At 47.2% G+C, this 22,923-nt stretch overlaps 2 pseudogenes; one reads left to right on the top strand and one right to left on the bottom strand.

Moving 5' to 3' along the window:
* The first annotated feature begins 11,153 nt into the window (after positions 1–11,153).
* Positions 11,154–12,994, top strand: LOC134367495 (emerin-like; annotated as a pseudogene).
* An 8,313-nt stretch (positions 12,995–21,307) lies between these two features.
* Positions 21,308–22,637, bottom strand: LOC134368452 (paraneoplastic antigen-like protein 5; annotated as a pseudogene).
* Positions 22,638–22,923: the final 286 nt, after the last annotated feature.

Here is a 22,923-nt window from a genome sequence, read left to right as displayed (position 1 = left end):
ATATTTCCTAGTTAGTGCCCATTTCTGCTACGTCATTTCCAAGAGTCTCGTTACGCCAAAATTTTCCTGATATTTCCAAACTCTCATGGAATTTCTGACATTACAGGAATGTGTTCTGCAGAAGCAGCAATTGTTCTACCCGTCCTACTCTTCCTATCTTTCAACCGCCAATACTCCGTTCATATGTCCTAGTTTTCCCTATATGTCGTCCAAATTAGTGTCATGACTGCTTTCTGCACTTTACCTAGTGCACTATTGACTTCACATTCTATGTTCTGTGATGCGAAACTTCTCTCCTTAATAAATGCGTGTATGTATGTCTTTGTTCACGCACACTGGTCGACGTAACAGGAAAGGTGTCACGATGATGAAATACACGTACCTTGGAGACGACAATCAGCACACGGTCTTCCCTGAACGAGGGTGCTCACTCAAGGGTGCTGGGCTCTCAAGCCCAGGGTTCACCTGAGGACACACAACTACAGGAGGAAGGAATAAAAGGTGACTCGACCGCTTCGGGCTCCCCTCAGCTGGACCTGCTAGCCCCACTCAGAAAACAGGTGTGATAGAGCACCTTCAAGCGTGACCACCCACACCCCAAAACACAAGCACGTACTCTTTCTCCCACACGCTCACGCACGCTCACGGCCCCATACACGCAGATGTTAGAAACCCAAGATGCCTGGCGTGGAAGCCAACAATACACCTCAATGTCTGTACCCGTCCCCCGTGTGCTTGCTTCCAGTAGGAATGCTACTTTGCGTTCCGTTTAGTTCCTCGTTTTGAAAGCACACACGGAAAAATCTAAAATGATCTTCAAAATTACCAAACAATGAGCATAATAAGCATCAGTAGTCCAATCACCCAGGAACTCTTGTTCCAATCACGTGAGTCCATGTGCTCCAGGATTTTTATGCATACAGATATATATTTATAGATATAGTTCTCTGAATCCCTTTACACCATATGCAACAAATATATCTCTATAAGACAGTTACAACACCTTAAGACTTGTACACCCCACGTGGATATGATTCATTACTCCCATTTGGCAGCTCTTTTCCAGTGTGAAAACTTTTCAGAAAACACTTTCAACAGATAAAGAACGGCAATCCCAGTGATTTTTCTGATTACAAAAGCTGATGCTTCCTTAACAGACACAACCAGAAGGCAAGTGTGTTAAATCAAAACAGTGCATGTTCCTCTCACCAAACGCTATGGGCCATGGCAAGAAGAGCTTCTATCTAGGGTCTGCTTAGAGTCTTCTGGATAATTTACGTTCTGGTTTTGTCCTAACGGGAATACGACACTCTTCCCTCCCTCTGAAGGGACAGGTAGGTAAGTTAGGCAAGCAGACGCGTAAATAGATGGATGGTAGAAAGGAGGATGGTGTACAGTTAGATACATAGATACATAGAGGCAGAGAGACAGAAATCGACACAGAGGTTGATGGAGATACATAAAGACAGATGGATATAGGGATCGAAAAAGATGTATAATATGCAGTAGATAGAAGGGGGTAGGTAGATGTACGGAAGGATAAGGAATGATTAGAAGGAGACAGATAGATGATAGGTAGGAAAAAGATACATGGATACAGAGGTAGACATATATAAATATACTCGTGTCGAAAACTGACGGTTGAGAGATATAATGAATGGCAAAATAGACTGACAGATGAACAGCTAGACAGATATAGCTAACAACGGAGGTAGAGATAGATAATGATAGGGAGATGATAAACAGGTGATAGAGGCATAGAGATAAACAGAAAGATAGATGCATAGAGATACATAAATACACGTAGATGGCGATAATCAAATATTAAACTTCTCTTACCCCCCAGGAACATGTGAGAACAATAAAATCTCTATAGCAGCAGAATAAGTTTGTAAATTGATGCCAAGTTCTAGGAGGACGTGGTGTGAAAATGCGTCCAGTATTTCAGTCCAACATCAAAGCAAACACTGCCTGCAGAGGGAGAATACCCAGTTGACAATAAAAGAGAAATACTTTCTACATGGAGACTCCACAATCTGTAACGTCAAAGTCAAATTCAGATGACCAAGAAGTAGTGTTTCCAAAGAGAGTAGCGTACTCCTTTGGACCATCCCATTTCTTCTGTTGCATCTGTTCCTTAGCAGAGGAGTGAAAGAACAAGATAACAATGAGCATTGACTTCTCCAGTCAACAACCGTGATTTTGGGAAGGATTACCTTGGAAGCCCTGTCACTTGGGAAGTTCTGTTGCCTGCTTTCCCTAGTGAGGGTTTTATTTACATCTTAGGCGAAAACTAAAGAACAGAATCCTCAGCAAGTTGTCTCAAAGTGGTGCCCCTATCTCGACATGACCCCCATACTGTTCCCCAGAGGCAGGAATTCTCTCATCTTCACGTGATGCCCCCTCTACCATGACCAGATGTGTATTGGATCTTCTGTGCACCTACTGGGTTTGTGATGGCAAACCTACCTAAAGGGACGTATTTCCATAGAAGGATGAGCTGGCATATCCGTTTATAGTATAATAAAGGCACAATCTTGAAAACTTCTTTTTAAATAAAGAAAACACTGCTGTGCCTCTTCTTGCACCTTTCCTTTGCCAGATTCACTCCGCAGCAAGTTTCACGCATTTTTCTTAGAAAGTCTTAGGTTTCATAGGATCGCAGTGCATGGGTGGAGTAACTGGGTGTGAATGAATGCCTTTCCATTTTTCTCTTATTTCGTTCGTTAATTTTATGCATAGCTGTCATGACTACGTGGAGAGTGAGGTTGTTTTGTAGTTAAGGGGTAAGTGTACCCATTACACACGGAAGAATCTTGAATAGCCCTCAGTTTTGCTTCCCTCCCCCCTCCACAGGAATAAAAGAAATTAGACTCGTCGCATTCCACATGATGAGCCATGATCCTCAATACAAGTAGCCACATTCAAATGACCACCTCCCGGCCGTCTCCTCAGGAAGCGAACCCCCCGGCCAGGTCGTGGAAAGCCAAGCAAGGCCGCTAACTGGTCACCAACTAAGACGCACCTGGAGACCCTCAGAGGACCGAGTGTCCTTCTTTATGGTCGGCCGGCAGGCAGGAGGCGCAGACCCGGACGGTCTCTTCCCCGCCAGACAGCAGGCACGTGGCCGGCTGCCACAGTCCCAGCGCCCTTGCCTGCCGGGCCCCGGTCGCAGACCCCAGGGGACTGACACCCAAGCCAGGACATTTCCTCAGATGTCCACCGGGACCTCCCCGTGCCCACGCCCTCATGCCCCTGGGCCGGGGGCCACGCCAACCCGCAAGTGCGTGCCTCACCTGAGGAACCCTCAGGCTACCGGACGCCTCAGGGAATTCCACAACGGCCCGCTGGCTACGCGGCTCTGAGGGCCTGTGGGCTAGCGCCTGCGCGGCAACAGACGGCTCGCTGATTGGCGGTGAGTGCGGGAGGTGAGGCCGTGCGGAACCACGCCCCCTGCAGGCACGCCCCCCAGCGGCAGGACGCAGCAGTACCACTGTGCCCTGGCTGTGGGTGGCTGTCTAGGGCCTCTGTATTCACCCAGGGCTCACTGTCCCAATGGGGGGCTCATGAAGGGGGCAGGGGAACTCCTCTTCCAGCTGATCTTCCCCAGGGCTTCGGCCAGCTTGCGGGGCTTCTGGGACACTGTGCTCTGCTGCCTGTAGGATTTCAACATCTCTCTGCCATCCCGCACTTGCCCTTTGATCCGCAACCAGGCGGCTTCCTGCAAAAGCTTCTCCCGGCCAATCTGGGCACCCAGTGGGAGCTGGGCGTCCGAGACGCCAGTCTTATGCTGGGTGGCATCAGATCTCTGCTAGAAGGTGGCTGCACGTGGTGCCTGGCTGAGAAACCTCGGCTGGGTCACAACTTGAGATCAGACTCTTCCAACTCCTCTTCTAGCCTTGAGCCTTCCCTTCGCAGCCACCCAGTGCTTCTGCAAGACCTCGCCCAGGGAGGTGTGTGCCTTCTTGCACCTCCCAACCAGCCCAGAGCATCGTAGACTCTGCCGTACCCTGAAGTCCGTTCATTTCTTGGCTACTACCCAGAAGGTTGTCCATTTCAACTTCTTTTCCAACTGTTCACATAGCTCCCCTCGATTTTCTGTTTTTATGCTCCGAATGACCACCTGAAGGCTGTGGAGATCAGTGAATAAACGTGCTCAGCTGTATGAGACTGGCTTCCCCACAGAAAGGGAAACAGAAGCAACGGGGTATATGTGTCTGCGTGTGTGCACGTGTGTGCATGTGTGATATGTAATATTACATGTCATATATGTTTAAGTGGTGTTATTTAATCTTTATTTATAAATAACGCATGTATATTTTAGGTTATTTATTTTAAGGAATCAACTCCCACATTGTGGGGGCAAACAAGCTGAAATATATAGGGCAGGCTCTCCATTCAGGAAAGGGTTGATGTCACAGTCTTGACTTTCCAATACTGTTTAAATAGCAAGCCTTCAGGCCAGGAACTGAAACGGGTCTTGAAGTTGCATTCTTGCGTTAGAAATTGTGTCGTCAATGAATGGTGCTGAGAAAACTGAATATCGACATGAAAAATAATGAAAGTGGATCCTTATCTGACACCATATAGAAACATCATCTCAAAATGGATTAAAAATCTCAACATAAGACCCGAAACTGTAAAATTCTTTATAGAAAATATAGGCAGAAAGGTCGTTGATGTTAGCCTTGGCAATAATTTTTTGATTGTCACGTCAGAAGTTTAGGAACCGAAAACAAAAATAAACAAGTGGGACTCCATCAACCAAAATGGCTTCTGAATAGCCAAAGAAACAATTAAGAAAGTGAAGAGACAGTCTACAGATTGAAAGAAAATATTTGTGAAGCACATATCTGAGAAGGGTCAATATCCAAAATATGCAGGCGACTCACACAGCTCAATAGCAAAGAACAATGCAGCCCAATTAACAAATGTTTGAAGGATCTGAACAGATCTTTCTCCAAAGAAGACTTACAAATGGCCAACAGGTTTATGAAAGGTGCTCAACATCAGTAATAATTGGGGAAATGAAAATCAAAATCACAATCAGATCTCACTTCATGTCTGTTGGGATGGCTATTACCCAAACGTCAAGAGGTAACAGAAAGGGCAAACCTTGTACACTGTTGGTGGGAATGTAAGTTGGTACAGTGATGATGGATAACAGTGTGAAGGTTCCTCAGAAAATCAAATCAAAACCAGAACTACCATATGATCCAGCAATCCCTCTGTTGAGCACATGCCCAAAGGAAATTCATTCAGTGCCTCACAGAGATATCTCTAGTCCCAATTAGTGTTAACTCATTGTTCCTACCGGAAACAAGCATTTCTAATTAGCAGAATATGTTTTTCATATTCCTGGCATCAAATATTTATTCTATCCATCTTTTCTTGTTCCCCATCATGTGATTCCCTAAGTACTACCACCCATGTAGAGAACTAGTTCACTACTGCAACAAGAAATGAGAAATGTGGAGAAGAATGATGTGACTTTTCTCTTCCTGTCCAGTTATTCTAGTTTATGGAGGTAGGTCTAATTAAACCTTACCTTGGTAACTCCACTTACTATATCAATAGTACTAACTCAACATTCGCTAAAGAAACAGGAACCTAGAGTTGACTAGAATGTGTTTTTCAAGTTCCCATATTCAGCAAGTTTTTGACAGTAATTTCTAGTTGACTCATCATATTTGGCTAAGAACCACTAAATATCTAGAATAGTGGCACATTATTTCAATAAGTAATGAGAAGTAGTGTTGAAAAGAATGTGTTTTTCCTCATAGTGGATTCATCTATTTATCTCCAATTAATTATTCACCTGGGTAAAGGAGATGCCTATGGCATGAGCTAATATTTCTAACACTAATTAAGAATTTTGAGTTAAAAAAATGGTTATGCAACTTCCTGGAATAAACCGGTATTCATCAGCAGTGATTCCTTAGTCTATATATTTCTAGCCATTTCTAGCATCAACTATATGAATTATGTATTTACCAACTGATGTTGGTAGTTAAGACTTTATCATCCCTACAGAAATAAATAATAAAAAGATAAGGATGGGTTTCCCCTGCTTTGTGGAGTATGAATAAGGCAAATGTACTTCACAGGGCCTGCTTTTCCAAAGCCTTGCAGTTTCAAATATTGACCTTACCAAGGACTGGAAATATTCCCCAGGCTACATAGTCTCTGTTGAGAGATCAAGAATTGTAACACAGCAAGATTGCTGGCTCAAAGGCAGACAGGTTACTGATTGATATGTAAAAACACTGGGAAATTGCTATAAGAAGGCAGTGTTTGCTAAAATCAAGCTATTGTTGCAAATTGCATTATGGAATGTCACCTTGCTTGTCTTATTGAATGTTACCAGCTTTTATTGTTAAACTTGTTTATGTATACTTAGCAAAAACCACACCTATGTTCTCTTCCTGTAACTTCCTGGTCTGGAGAATAAATGCGGGAAGAGAACCCCAACTCGTGGTTGATTTCCCAAATGGAAGGAATACCCCGTTCTTGAGGGTTCTTGGAGATTAACCACTTTTTGCGGCTTCTCACTGCTCAGAAGAGATGGGCTTTGAGTAATCATTGGCAGCTCCATCACACCGGTGTATAGGGGTGACAGATCCATGGGAGGCAAAGCAACACTGCTTGGCATCCCATAGTTATTCAAGTTATCCCCAGTTAGCCCTAACAACTTTTTTCCTAGGTAACACTCAGCATTATCTCTTCTTCTAATTTTTTTATTCCAACTAGAACTAATGATTAAGAGTTGAAAAGAACATGACTTTTAGGTGAAGGCTTCCCTTGTTATTTTAGTGTTTGCTGGCTGTTTTTTTTTTTTTTTAAACAAGTTTCATGGGAAAACTCAGTAAAGAAGAGCTAATTTATTAGTTCAACAACAACAACAAAATTAATCTGCAAAGAATATTTTTCTACTACTTGCATTTCACTTATTATTCATATTGTCTGCATTTTACTACTGACTTGGGAAGCATGACTTGCCTATATTACTAACTCATTTTCTCAACAATAAATAAGAAGTGTTGAGAAGAACGATTTTTTCAATTCCTGTATTCAACTAGTTTTTCTAGTTATGGTTATTTATTCCTAGTAAACTAATTACCTGAATACAGCCAGCTAGGGAAGTTGATAGGTAGGTCGATAGACAGGTAGATAGAGAGAGCTATAGACAGAGCTAACACACTATCAAACAAGAATTAATAATTTATACCTGAGAAAAATCTAATATTTTTTCTTTTTTCCTTTACCCAGTTATTCTAATTGTCTCCAGTTATGCCTTGTTAACTACTTACATATTTACAAAAACTCTGTAGAGTATTAACTCATTGTTTTATAGGAAACAACAACTGAGACTTGAGAAATGTGTGTTTTCTCTTCCATTCTCCTATTCATCCTATTTGCTTCTGTTCATCTCTAGTTAACTAGTTTTTCAAGGAGCCACACCCATCTGTAGTACTCCCTCAGTTCAACAAAATGCGAGAATTTGAAGTTGAAAAGAATGTGATATTCAGCTTTCTGGCTTCAACTAGTTGTTTAGTAGTTATCAGTTGCACTAAGTCAATATTATGAAAACATAAGAATTTAGATCAGACAAGACTGTTTACTATTTTCAAAAGCCTATATATAATCTTGTTTTAGAAATTATGTCTAATACATTAGTTTAAGTACTGCTGATTGTGTTAATCACTAACACATTATTTCAAGCACATAGAAGAAGCTAGAGTTGAGAGCACAGTAATGTGTTTTCTATTCCCTCCCTTGAAATAGTTAACTACAGGTAAATTATTAGTGAGAAACCATTAATTATATACAGTAATAAAACTATATCTCAACATGAGATGAAAAGTTAGATTTAAAGGTTTTGAGCCCTTTTCCGCCTGTTGTCCTTGTTATCTCTACTTACTGCTAGCAAAATGGTTACATAGGTACTACTTGATACCTGCAGTACTTGTTTTTCTGAGAAAAAAATGTAAAATGTTAGATTTTAGAAGAAACTCATTTTAAATTTACTCACTTAAAATATTAATTCTGGTTATCTCAATTTTTTTTCAGTATGACTAGCTATCTACATCCCACTAGTCTCTATATAACCAATGCCTTACATCAGCAAGATATAAGAATAGCACCAACTATTTCTCTAGGTGTTTCTCGTTATCTCTAGTAAAATTGTGACCTAGCTAGCGATAGTACAGTCATCACAATCTAATCACTTCTTAAAGGCCTCACATCTCAATTACCATTATAGGATTTCCTACCCTCTTAATGGAGATCAACTTTCGAACACATGAACTTTTAGGGTACATATTCTGCCCACCGCATAATACTTACTTTTATACCCAACTAATTATTCCCAAAGGAAATCAGGATTTAGAATCGGGAAGGATGATTTTCTTCATCCTATCACCCTATACTTATGGATATTTATTTGTATTACTATTTATATATTACCTAGGTACCATTACACATCTACAGGACTACCTCATTGTTCCATCAAGAAATGAGAAATTTGAGGGGACAGCCCATGGCTCACTTGGGAGAGTGTGGTGCTGATAGCACCAGGGCTGCGGGTTCAGATCCCTATGTAGGGATGGCCAGTTGGCTCACTTGGGAGAGTGTGTTACTGACAACACCAAATCAGGGGTTAGGATTCCCTTACTAGACATCCTAAAAAAAAAAAAAAAAAAAAAAGAAAGAAAGAAATAAGAAATTTAAGTTGTAAATTCAAATTTCAAATTTACGAGGTAAGAATTTTGAGGGTAAAAGAGTGGTTGTTTTATCTATACAATAGTTAACAATGGCTGTTTTTAACTCTACAATAGTTAACAATGGCTGTTGTTAACTATACAGTAGTTAAAAATGGCTGTTGTTAACTATAATCTCCACGCTATGCATTAGATCTCCAGAACTTATTCTTATTGAATAACTGAGACTTTGTACCCTTTGAGTGTAGTTAACAATACTGTACTGTATACTTTAAACTTGTTGAGAGCATAGATCTTTACTGTTCTGTGTATGCTGTTGTAGTTGGAGGCAGCACTCTATAAATGTCAAGTATATCCAGTTGATTGCTGGTGTTGTTGAGTTCAGCTATGTCCTTCACAGTTTTCTGCCTGCTGGATCTGGCCACTTCTGATATCGGCGTTTAAAGTCTCCATCTAAGATAGTGGATTCATCTCTGTCTCCCTACAGTTCTTTCAGTCATTGCCATGTAATGTGATATGTGGTTAAGTGCTTACACATTAAGGATTGTTATGTCTCCTTGGAGCACTGAACACCTTTATCCTTATGTAATGCACTTCTTAATCCTTGATAACTTTCCTTGATTGGCAGTATGCTCTGTTTGTGATTAAGATTGCTGCTCCTGCTTTCTTTTGATGAGTGTTAGCATGGTATATTTTTCTCCATTCATTCACTTTTAGTCAATACATTTCTTTATATTTAAACGGGATTTCTTGGAGACAAAATATAATTGCATCTTGTTTTGTGATCATCTCTGACAATGTCTGAATTTAATTGGTGTATTTAGTCCATTCATATGTAAGGTGTATTTGGTGTATTTAGTCCGTTCATATTACTGGTAGAGGTGGATAAATATCTACCGTATTTGTTAGTTTTCTATTTGTTGCCCCTGTTCTCTGTTCTTAGTTTCGTCTTCCACTATTAACTGCCTTTTGTGGTTTAAATGATTCCATTATCTGTCCTTTCTTAAAATATTTCTTGTACTTCCTTTACTACCTTTTTTAGTGGATGCCCTAGAGTTGGTCATACACACTTACAACTAACGCAAGTCCACTTTCAATGACTGTGTACCACTTCATGGGGTGTGTGAGCACTGTGTATAATAATAGAGTCCTAATTCTTCCAACCTGTTCCACGGACATGCCCTTCACTTATGTATAAGCAGATATAGGCAAAATACATACGTATAACAGATCTTTCATGCATATAACATGAACAAATCATTCATAATTGCCTCCATTTAACTATTATGTTGGACAAAGTATTACCTGTCAGTTATTGTAAGAATTACAAAAATGAAAGGTTTTATTTCACCTTCACTTATTCCTTCTTTGATAGTCTTCCTATCTTTATGTACATCTGTGTTTTTGACCTGTATCACATTCCTTCTGTCTAAAGGACTTTTAACACGTCTTTCAAGGCAGGACACTGGCAACGAATTCCCTTAATTTCTATTCTCCGAGAAGGCCTCTATTTAGCGTTCACATTTGAACGATAATTTTGCAGGGTAAAGAATTCTAGGTTTGGCATACTTCTCTCAACAATTTAAAAATTTCACCCTACTCTCTTCTTGCTTGTCTGCTTTCTGAGGATAAGTTGGATGTAGTTCTTATCCTTGTTCTTGTACAGGTAAGGTTTTCCCCCCCTTCTGTCTTGTTTCTGGAATTTTTTTAAAATTTTAATTGTATGTAGTTTGACCTAGGTGTAGCTTTCTGTGCACTTATGATGCTTGGTATTCTCTGACCGTCCTGGATATGTAGTTTGGTGCCTGACTTTAATTTGTGAAAATTCTCAGTCCTTACATTTTCAGTTTTTGTTCCTTTGGGAGGGGGTGCAGTTGTCTGGTTTGGGGATTTGAACCAGGACCTGGACACCGGGGACATGGAGCGATGGCGGACGGCGGGGAGATGCAAGGACAGGGCGAAGCCGAAGAAACTCAGGGAACCGAACTGCCCCAAGCGCGCCCATCCCGCCCGCTCACCTGTCCTGGCCGCTGTCTGCTGGCTCGGCTCGAGCAGGTCCTGTCCCGGTCTTTGGTCCAGCCTAAACGACCCAGCAGTTGACGACGCTGCAGGCCATGCCCGCCCTACTCCCATGGCCACACGGGTCTGCGCCACTTTGGCCAGTGCAGGCCCCGCCCCTCACTTCCCTGCAGCCTCTGCCGCCCTTGGGGACTTTGGGCTCTCTAGCCCAGCCCCCCGACGCGCAGCACAGCCCCACCCACTCCCATGACTGTGACGCACGAGTGACGCCAGCGTGACGCCAGCGGGGCTGCTGACCAGGCGTTCTTGCTGCCACCACCCTGTTGCTAGGAAACCGTTGCTAGGCTTGTGTTGACAGGCCGGGGCCGCCCGCAGGCCTTCCCCTCCCACCTCCCGGTGCCGGCTGCGCCTGCCATGGACGACTCTGCGGTTATGTCGGACCCCGAGCTGGACGCCCTGCTGCGCTATTTCATCCAGCACGCGAACGTCTTGGGTACGCAGCGCCCCGCGGCGGTCGGGTCCCCTCCCGGGACATACTCCCCGCGTTTCGTCCCGCTCCTTCCCTCGGACCCGTTACCCGTGTCCCCACTGCGCTCTCCCCCAGGTTTGAGGACCATAACCCTGACCGCCCTGCACCCCGTGTCTGGCCAGGCTCAACTAACAATCTTCAAGTACATGACCCACAGGCGAAGGAGGCTTTCGTCCTCTAACTCGTCTGCCTCCTCCTATGGGTTCTCCAGTGAGACCCAGCCCCAGGGGCCCGCCTGGCCGCCCATGGGATGGGAACGGGGCATGGGCGACGGGGAGGATGGGTCGGGAGTGTGGGGAAAGGGCGTTGGCCGATTAGGCCGCTGGGGAGAAGGGAGGAAAGCCTGTGAGGCACATGGACTGTTCCTCCTGCCCCATTCAGACTTGGATTCGGCTCTCAAGGGCTCTTCGGATATGCACAATCTGCCCAAGAAAGATGACACCTTACTTTACCAGAGCAAGGGTAAGGCAGGGATGGGGTGGGCACCCTGATATCTGAAGGCCACTCCGTCGGGGACCCCAGTCTTAGGGAGAACCTGAGGCCCCAACACCCACCACCTCTCAGCAACCCTAGGAGGGAGAAACTTTGTCATAGGCCCGTAATGTGATTCAGATTAGGTCCATTGGACCAGGCAGGGCATACCGATGCTTCCTCTGCTAACCATGCCCCCGTTCATAAGGCTGTAATGACGAGTACTGTGAGTAGAGTTACCTGACCGCCAGGGCTTCCAGGGAGGCCGATTCTGTGGGTACATCCAAGGGATTCCACCAGCCAGTGACTTCGCTCTCAGATGCTGACACCTTCAACCACCAGGCGAGCTGGCTGTCAGGCATCCTGTACTTTGATCCGACCTGAGGGGACCATAGCTGGGTTTGGGCAAATACAGTGCAGGAGGGGGGACACTGGGTGCACCCTTCATTCTCCAGGGAGAGTTACGGTCAGTAGACACCTGTTTGGTCAGGGCCCTACTTTGGGGAGCCGTGAGAACTATTTGACTAGAGAGCATGGGAAGGCACATGGCCTGGACCCTGGTCTGAGATCTAGACTCATGCTCTTTCTGAGAATCCTTAAATTAGAAAGGAGGGTGCTGGGGCACAGGCAGCCAGGACAGTCACTGAGCGAGTGGTAAGGCCCCACAGACAAAAGGCCGGGAACTCAGAAGGTTCTGGAAGGGGCAGGTCCCTGGCCTTTAAGCAATGGTCTGAGTGGGCTGGCCAAGGAAGTTTAGACTGCGGAATATGATAGGGCCATGGTGATCCCACCAACCAGTTCCCTCACCCTGATTTGCTTCTGCAGATTCGAGATGACAGTCTTTTGTCTTCTTCTGAAGAGGACAGCAAGGACAGGTGAGTAGTGGAGAGGCCCAGGGACGGGGCTGGTTCTGGGCCCAGGCTCTCCTGGCCCACTTGCTCCCCTCTTTTGCCTCAGGGAACACCCCGTGTATGGTTTGGATAGTGCCTACCAGAGCATCGCACACTACCACCACATTTCTAGCATTTCCAAAAGCTGCCACGACCTGTCCTATTTTCCTACATCCTCATCCTCCTCTTCTTTATCCTCATCTTCATGTTCCTTCTCTTCATGTCTCACCCGATACACCATCCCGTCAGGAAAGCAGGCCCTTAGGGTCCCGCTCTGGGGCCAGCTTCTGGTTTTCCTGCTCTTAAATGCCATCCTACTCTTCGTTTACTACTACTGGAAGCTTCGAGAGGGCAACCCCTTCTGAATGGAGCCCTGACGGTTTTTGGCTTCAGAGCCAGTTCTTCTCAGAAGTGCTGGCTGATTTCTTCAGCAGTGTTTGATGGGGGTGGGGGTGGGGGTGTTCCCTGTGTTCTAGCTTTGGGAGGCTGGGCCTAGCCCGAGGCAGTGTTTGTTCTTCCTGCCTTGTCCTGCCAGGGAGGCAGCAGACTCAGGCCCTCCAGTGTATGGTGGTCCTGGGCTTGCGTTCCTCTGGAGCCTCCTGTCCCTGGTTGCGTGTGACCCTTAAGGCCTGGGAGGTAAAGAACTCACTCCCAAGGAGAATACGGTTGTTGTCATGCATGCCTCTTGCTCATTGACACCTTGTTGGCCAAAGGCCTCCCTGACTTTGTTTTCATGGACACACAATAAAAAGACCATTTATTTGTAATATATCGGCTCTTCGTGCTGGGGGAGGGGTTGGGCTCCCATGACATGGGGCCTCTGGTCTTGTATCTCAAGAATCACTATCCGGCTTTGCATTTTTGTTTTGGTCTTGGGATGGGGATCAAATGCTACCCATAGATATGTTCTTAGATTTATTGTGGGTTTTATTCCTTAACTCATTCCCCAAAGCATTTACAGTGTGCAAAGGTTACATGCAAATAGTACGCCATTTATGTAAGGGACTAGAGCTTCAGTGGATTTTGTTATGGGGGTGGGGTGGGGGGGTGGGAGTGTCCTGGAACCAATCCACCAAGATCCTGAGGGATGCCTACTTATAAAATTAACTATAGTATATCAAAGTGTGTGGAGAGAACCCAGTTGGAAATGCAGCATAAATTTCTGTGGTGTTCCAACCTCAGCATCCAAGGGCACATAGCTGGTGGAGCATTCCTGAGCTCCTGGAATTGCTGCTTATTTAGTGACACAAGGGAAAAAGTTTCAAGGACTCTGAAGTTCACCAAAGGGTGCATGAATCCATTGACCATACACACACGCGTGCACCTGCTCCCCCATACACATGCCATGCCCTTCTTTCCCTGTTTATCTAGTTATATGCCCCATCCAGCCCTATAAACACTCCTTTACCGACCCCTTTAGTTCCTTTGCCTCTCTCTCCCTCCAGTGCCCTTGTGTGTCTACAGCCCCATGCCTCTCTGAACCCCACAGGGCCAGCCTGCTTCCCAGCTGTGCTGGAAGAGCTGAATGTTGTTGGGGGCCATCTCTCCCTAGCGCTGGCTGGCTGAATTTTGGTGGCCAATTCCCTGGTATTATACTCCTCATCCCTCTCTCCAAAAGCACTCTTTCACCCCTTCTTCTCTATTCAAACTACCAACATTCCTGCTGATGACTTTGCCCAATAGTTCACTGAGAAAACAGGTGCAACTGGCTGAGAACCACGTCATCCTCCCACCATCAAACCTACTCACTATCTGTGTCTGGGTCCCTATTCACTGCTCTGGCCCGGTGGCAAGGGATGAACTGCCTCTGCCCCTACAAGGCCAACTCGTGTGCTTGTCCCATCTTCCATCCTTTATATCACCTGCTTAGAAGGCCCTTTTGTCCTCACATCCCCTTCTAGTGACAAACTTGGTGCTTGCGCCCCTTTTCTATGTGTATGTATATCAAAATTTCATGTTGAACACCTTCGCTTTATACAGTAAATAAATAAACAAAGTCCTAAACTCACTGCTAAAGTCATCTACATAACCTTTCCCTGCTCTCCCTACTCCATCCGCTCCAGAGGGACCATTTGAACTCCTGGGAGTGTGGAGGGGAAGATGAATTAGGGACAGAAATGGCACATGGGACTCTTGGGACACATGATGACATCCTTAGGCTCACCGAGTCCTGGCCTTCAGAGTAGGAAGGAAGCGGAAATTTTTCTTCATTATAAAGAAGGGGAAGCTGACCCCTGAAAAGGAAACGGACTTGCCCTACATCCCCCAGTGATGGGGCTGCATAGCCAGGACTGAAACACGTTCACTTCCCTATGTCTCAATGATGCCTTCAATTATCACAGTGGTTTCTTTTGTGGTCTCTATGTTTTTGTCCCAAAAGTAATGACATGAATTCTTATATGCAAAAAGTTCAAGCTGTCCGGATTTATATGGAGTAAAATATAAAAGCGTGCCCTCTTGCAGGCCCATACAGGGCATTTCTCTGCCCAGTGCTACCCACTGTCAGTGATGACAGTGTCAAGTCACACTGCACCAAACCACCTCTCAAGAGTTTGCTGCACTTTCAGAGACTCTCATTTGTCCTGGAGGTGAAATTGCCTTGGGCTAGTCAGCAGCAAACCTCAGGGAGCTTAACATCCACTTGGGGAGTGTACAAAAAACAACCATATTGCATACTTTAAGAGCCAAGGTTTTATGTCATGTGAGTTTTATCTTGGACAAAGGTCACAACAGGCTTTGTGGGATGTCACCAAGGACCAAGCTATTGAATCAGAGGTGGCAGAGTCCACATTTTACTCCACACATATCTCGACAGCTTGGCAAGCCATGTCCCCTCCCTTCCATTTGCAACGTGTCTCCTCTCCTGGCCCCAGTGCTAGGAGAGGATGTGTGAGTCACCCAGCTCCTGGGTGCAGCACAGACAGAGGGTCTGGAGAGAAGGGGAGGACCTGGCTTCTTTGTGCAGGGACAGGGACTTGGAGGAAGCAGAGCCCCAAGGCACTGGTGAGGAAGGAGGCAAAGGAGGAGAAAGTGGGTCTGCCTGGGGTAGGAGGTGGGGGCACTGTTCCTGCAAGTGGCAGGGGCTGCCCCTGGACAGTGTCCGGTGCCCGAAGGTCTCAGAACCCCTGGCCCCCCAACAAAGAAGGGGGCACTCGGGCCCTCTGTGGGGTGATGCGGCATGAAAGTGGGCTTCGGTCCAGGTCAGGGTGGGACTGAATGGGATCGGTGCGACGCTGCCGTCCCAGCCAGGGTGGTGTGAATTCCAGCTGTCCAGTCTTGTCAACATAGAAATGGAAGACCCCCTTCTCCCCATGTGCAAGTCAGGGGATGGGTGTGCAACAAGTTTGGACTTGGGACAGCCACGCAGACCCTAGAGTCTCTCAGGAAATCCAGGAGAGACAAGGTACATGGCCTCAGGCTGCAGGACCCCAGCTGGGAACTGTGCAGCAGCGGCCTGGGTAGAAGTAGGAGCTGGCTCTGAGCGGCCATGCTTGTGGGAGAGGGGGTGTGGGAGGCCTGTCCCGGGGACTGTCCCCTGACAAGGTTGTGGGCCTCCAACAACAGGCGATGTGCTTGGCTCTGGGACAAGGAAGCATCTTCCTGGGAACACCGAGTGCAGCTCGGTGGGGGACAGGAGCTCCTTGTTTCAAACCATGTGGATGCTGCCGGCTGATGGTGGGGGGCGGGAGGCCCATGGTGTGTCCTATGGCCTGGCGGGGACCACCTGGGTGTGCAGTGCTCCTGTGGGCAGTGGACCTGCCACAAGCCTGGGGCCCTAGCCAGGCCTCCACCATCAGGTTATTAGGGAGATGGTCAAAGGCATCCACCGAGCCATGTGCAGATCCCCCTGGCCCTGTAGGAGGACCCCTGCCTTCCTGCACAAGCTCATCTTGTCCCCCTTCCCACATGCCCTGGGTCCTTCTCCACAACCACTAGACTGTGCCAGGCCCCCTTCAGACTCCTCCTTGGCCTCTGCTGGGAAGCTGGACTCCCGGGGTGGGGCTGGGGGTGGGGGCACAACTCTTTTCTGACACACACCCCCACTGGCCCTATCGGTCTAGACCCCTCTTTCCCCGTGTCTCTGCTGCAGTTCCCCACAGCGGGCTGGGACAGGCAGGGTGGGGATCAGAGCCTGCATCTCCAGGGCCCTGGTCTGGTGGCTTTCTGGAGCAGGTGCTGGGTCAGGTGAGGTGAACGGACCTGATCAAGTTCAGCCTTAGCCTCTGTCAATCTCTTCCTTTCCAGTTTGGGCAGAAACGCCCCCCAAGCCTGGTCTGGCACAGGGGTGGCCTCAGGTGCCTGTGTGGGAGCAGGTGGGGAATGAAGACCAGGCCCCCCAGGCTGGGCCACCTGCCGCAAGGAGCACAGGATCCCGCAGATGCCTGGGAAACCACAGCCACTGAGAGATGGAAGTCGAGAGCTCACGCCACCTGAGTCACTATAAATCTCTACTTTCAGCTACGCAGCCCCAGAAAGTTACCCTCTCATAAGTCTTACAAACTTTTTCTATTGCTACCTTTTATGCTTTCTCATTCCTCTTAGTTGTGGAAGAGATCGCATATTTGGTTTTTAATTCCTCCACAGCACTTCACATGGTACGTTTTGTGTAGTACAAATGACATCATTATTTTTTGAGTGAATAGTGAACATTTAAAACAGAAGCTATGTTTTTCTTAACTTAAAGAGGTCCCATGACAGGCCATTTTATTCCTTCTTAGGAATCATGGTACCGGAACTATGAGTGAAAATAAATGGGCCATTACCCCCTAAAAAGTGATGGTATTTTATGGTTTGGGACTGCCAGTCTTTTTCTGTCTTTGTTCCATCTTGACCAGAACTGTTCATCAACCCATTTTTCAGAGTTAAGTATAAAACTATTGCATCTCCCATAATATTAGTCTTTCACTCAAATCCGACATTTAGAAATTTCTTGAGTGGGTATTTTTATCTCCATGTATTTACTATAACATTTTAAGTTGAAATAAATAACAAGCCTATGTATGAAAAGTTGTGCCTTTTGAAGTGTAATTTTACCTGTTTAGAACGTGACATGAAAGTAGCTTATGACTGAAGTGGACTTTTTGTTTTAGGCTCTCAAGGACTTGGATGGGAATGATGAAAGTCTCCTTATTGATGAACAAAGTGAACTTAACAAAGACATGGCCATGTTGCAGCAAAACATTATGATGGGAACTGTAAGTAGTGACTCTTTAATATTAGAGACTAAGGGAGGGTGTGGGCACTGGAACACTTTGTGGAGTTGCGTATGAGAATTACGTACATTTCATTTTCTGAAACAGCATCAGCAAGAAATGGCAATTATTGAAATATCTCTTCAATCTCTGTTATTCTGAAGACTCTGAAGAAGGAACTTGAACCTCAGTTATATGACACAAGTATAACATTAGCTACACTAAACTCCATTGCAGTGGCTTAGAAATTCTAGTATAATTCAGTATATCTTGTTTATCATTAGTTTCTTCGTTCAATGCAAGACCACATTGCTGTTAACCAGCGAGTGTACCCTCAACAGTTACGTGAATACCAAAGTTGCATATATCAGGCTTCCAGCCCTTCGATAGTAATGGTGACTTTTTCTCCCTAAACCTGTCAGTTAACTTTTAGCAAGAATGACGGGCCGACCCCGTGGCTCACTCGGGAGAGTGCAGCACTGGGAGTGCAGCGGCGTTCCCGCCACGGGTTCGGATCCTATATAGGGATGGCCGGTGTGCTCACTAGCTGAGCGCGGTGTGGGTGAAGCCAAGCCAAGGGTTGCGATCCCCTTACCGGTCACAAAAAAAAAAAAAAAGATGGATGACTTAATTTTAGGTTTGGCCTCAGTGGATCGCTATCAGTCCCAAGAGGTAGAAAGCACAAGCATTGAAGGTTAAATTGTTCTTTCTTTAGGAAAATATAAGAGAAGACAAAATCAATTTTATCTGCTCACACTTGTGTATTACGAATCATGTTACAGAGCCAATTTCAATGAAAATTTGATTTCAAAAGAAAACCTATTCTATGGACGTAAAAATGATTAAAAGAAACTTCTGTTTGTATTTTTGAAGCAAATTAAAGTGCTAAATATTTTCGAGACAACTGAACGAGATAAATAAATACCAGTGCTGAGCCATGGGTTTCTGAATATGTCATTTTCACAGAGACACCAAAATGTCATTTAATTGGTTTTGGTCCACTATATATGACACCTGCTCTTAGCATTGATTTAGGAATTTTACTAATGTATATGTATAATGAATTATTTGTGCTTTATGTATTTTACATCTATTTTTAAAGGTAAATTGTTGAGAGTGCTTTGCTTTCTACTTATAATATTCAGTATTATGTGGAAGTGTCAATGCACATGCATCTAAAACCTTGAATCGATAATTCTCATACATTTCCTTTTGTAATGTGCACTTTATACATTTAACAATATGCACAGTCTTCATTTTATTTAATAACTATGAAATTGTTTGAGAATATATTTCAAACAACTTAGTAAAATGTCTTCTTTTATTGAGTTACTGAAGTTGCTTTCACGAACCATTCAAAATAAAATAGTCCCACTCGTAGAAGAGCCGGGGTCCTGGGGCCTGGGGTCTGCCTGCTGTTTCTCACCCTCCCTTCAACTTCTACCCACTTATTCCTGGGGCTGCCCGAGTGCCCTGGTGACCCAACCAGGCACTGCCCCATGTCATGTCAACGGGTTCTGTGCATCCCAGGGGCTCCCATAGACCATCACGGCCCCTGCCCCTCACTTCCCCCAATGTTAACGTGGCCCCTGTGTCCCCTCATCCCCACCTCCATCCCAGCCCAGGGTGGCCCAGCCGTCAATTGCCCACAGCAGAAGCGAGACTCAGCTGCAACATCCAGAGAACTTTACTGACAAGAAAAATCTGCTGAACCACTGAGGAGAAGGGGACATCACAGAGAGGACATCCCAACAGCCACGAGAGGTCATGGGTCCCGGGGACCCCTCCTCCTGGGGTTCCTGACCAGGTGCCACATCTGCTGCTCACACTGTGGCCCTAACACCTTCTCCCTTCCTTAGGGCTCCCCGATCTGCCTCTGGCCAGGACGGTGGACTCTGGCAATGTCCACTCACTTGAGTAAACCTGCTCCTGGTTTGACCCTCTGGGCCAGTGTTCTGCCCTATGGCCTGCACAGGACAGTCACAGGACACTGGAGAACATGGCAGGGAACACACCAAGGAGCCGAGTAAACTGAGGCATGAGTAAGAGCAGGGTGGACATCAGAGCTCAGAGAATCCGGGGGGAAATGCTCAGTTAAGGTCACACACATCCCCACAAGAACAGGCAGCCAGTGGCCTAAATCTTCACTGAGAAAGCGGAGGTGGAGCTAGTGACACTGGACAAGAGCGAGCAGAGCCTTGGCTCCTGGCCTGGAAGCTCACAGCACGTGCCCAGGCCCAGAGGTGGCTGACCCGGTAGGCCAGATCGCGCCCCAGATGGACACGAGGCTCATGGCTTTGCACAGACAAGATGGCGGTGGGGGTTGGGGAATGGGAGCGCTTGCTTGACACGGGAGTCACCTCGGGGCCAACACAGATAAGGGTGGGCTTCACAGAACAGGGAACAGCCTGACCCAGGACTGGGAATGGGGGACCCCTCTTGGAAGACCCCGGCAGCTTCACCATTGAAATGGCCTCTTTCCCCCTAATGTTTCCCAGTCCAGTGCAGGTAGCAGCCATCTTCAAGTCCCTCATCCAGGCCTGGGACACACACTCAGGGCTGCCTCCAGGCCAGCTGCCCAAGGTGGCAGGGTGTGGGGCAGGGCTCGGCATCGGCAGGTGCTCAGCTATGGTCCACCATGCCAGTCCCAGTTTCTCCTTGCCTTCTCTCTCCTGTGGCTCTGCACAAACACAACAGAACGAGACAGCACCCCCACTCCTCCCTCCTCCCCTTGCTGCTCCCCCTCCTCCTCCTGCTCCTCCTGCTTTGGAACAAAAACTTTCCTGCACACCCAATCTGGCCTAAGCCAGCTGTGGGGACACTGGCCCACTGGATACCCAGCACCCCTGCCTGGGGGTCTTCTCCCAGTCTTTGGTCTTTTTGCCCACTGAGCCCTGTCAGGACACAGGGGGAGAAAACTGCCTCTCAGCTGGCATGGGGATCCCAGGTCCTTTGCGTCCCCTGCCCTCAGCTCAATGGTGCTTTGTTCCTGGAGCTCCCCTAGAGCAGTGTAGTTGATCCTGAAGACAGGCTGGATCCTGCGGGCTCCACTCTGAGATGTTACTTTTCAGCTTTGCAGCTCTTCCTCACCAGCACTGATTCCTTCTGTCTGGGTCAGACCCTGGGCAGTCTCAGAGCACACAGGGTGGGCGTTAGGGGTTGGCCAGATGACTGGGCTGGTGCCTGGGCCAGAGCCCTCAGCTGTACATTCTTGAGCCTGTACTTTCCTGGTGTCCCCACCCGAGGCTCGGGCGCCCCATGTGCATCTCTGGCACCTCGTCAGGGCCGTCAGTGAGTCACATGGGGTTTGGTCTTGGTTGGTGGAGTCCCTTCCAGCTGGTGGAGGAGGAAGGGGCACAGCCTGGGCCTGGCTGCTCTGCCCCTCTGACTCACTCAAGTCAACTGTTGTTTTCCTGGGCTGCCCCTTCCCCTTGATAAAATGTCTCTGCTGCCTGCTAGGAGAAGCGGTGCCTGGATCTTCTGAGCCTACGCATCGTAGGGCTCATGGCCCCAGTCCCCATCTTGTTTCCCAATGCTGCTGTCTCCTGCTACAACCTGTGTCCTCCCCAGTGATGGAGGTTTGTCTTCAGCCGCGGCACACGCTGCCTGGCCACGGCCTTCTTCCCCAGTGCTGTGGCAGCACAGTAGTCGGCTGCGCTTCAGTGATCGGAGAGCCCCTTCCTGTAGGGTCTGGCTGCTGCTCTCGTCAAAAGAACCTGCCTGCATGGGGACCTGAGCTGCGGGGACTGCCTGCCCAAGGCCCCCGCTACTGCCTGCCAACCTGCGGCCTTCCAGTCTCTTCCTACAGGACTCTGCTTCTCCATCATCACAGCCATGGTGGCCTCCCTCTCCTCTTCATCTCGAATGACTTTCATTAACTCCATAAATATGGGGTGACAGTCTCACTGATCAAGGAGCTTGAGCTTGTGCTGGAGGGTGGTGGACATGCAGGTCCGAGCTAGAAAATGTTTCAGATGAATCATGTCTGTGCTCTGCTCTAAGGGGCTCTGCTCCACGGCTTTCTGCAGCAGGGGTTCTAAGCGTAGCAAGTAAGCAGAGACTCTCTCCGGTCTTCTGAAAGGTCTGAAGAAACCTAAACTGAGAGCTTCTAAAGTCCTCTTTATCCCCAAAGATCTGCTTCAGGGCGTCCAGGCACTGCTCCACAGAGATAGAGTCATTGTGGGCCCAGAGCACCTGCATGATGGACAGGGCAGAGCCGCGTAAACTCTCCAGCAGACGCCACCTCTTCTCCACCTCAGACACTTGCCACATCTGCATCATGTCAGTGACCTGCTCCAGCCACACTTCAAAGGTCTTTTCGCCTGGGCCTGGGAAAGCACTTCCTGAAAACACTTTCGGTTTTTGGTACCACGTGCTATCTTCCAGAGGCTGCAAAACTGCTGGTCAGACTTGGCTCGAGCCCTCAGTGGACAAGGTGCTATAGGCCAGGGTTTTGGCCACGTCTACCACTCTTCGGCCCTCATCTTTCAGGAAGTTCTTAGGTCAATTGATAAATTGTTCATCTGGGTTCCGGGGTTCTACCAGCACTTCCCAGGTGCCCCCATTTCCTGGTATCTGATTAGGGATTGTAGCAAAATTGACAGTTAGCCAACTCGATGAGGACAGCCTTGGCATTGTCTTCCCTTAGGAACATTCTGCCCAGCACCCTGTACGCACACAGGGGCTTGAAGCCTGCCTTCACGGTCTCTTTAATTTCAGCCTCACTACACTCCACGGGGATGCCCACGATCAGCAGGGCCTTCCTGGGGTCCAGGCCCATGCCCTTGCACCAGTCCTCTAACAGTGTCTCCGCCATGGCTCTCACTGCCTACGGACTGATCTAATACTAGGGCACTAATCAGCTCAGAGCTTTACCAGGACTCAAATAATTCTGAGCCAATGCCAAGAAGGAAGGCAGAAGTGTCCCAGGTTTCCACAGCCTGTAATGCAAAGGGGTGAGAGCATCGTTAACACCCAACTCCCCACCTCCACCCAGAGCACCTCCTCTGCCCCCACCTCCCCATGCAGGGATTTAGTTCCTGATTCCCATGGCTCCTGCAGTTATTTTGTGGAGAGCAGAGTGTGGAGGGTCTCCCCAAGAA

Source organism: Cynocephalus volans, chromosome X (assembly GCF_027409185.1).
Source record: "Cynocephalus volans isolate mCynVol1 chromosome X, mCynVol1.pri, whole genome shotgun sequence".
Taxonomy (NCBI): Eukaryota; Metazoa; Chordata; class Mammalia; order Dermoptera; family Cynocephalidae; genus Cynocephalus; species Cynocephalus volans.
The sequence above is the reverse complement of the archived record's forward strand: the minus strand, read 5'-3'. Positions and strand labels throughout refer to the sequence as shown.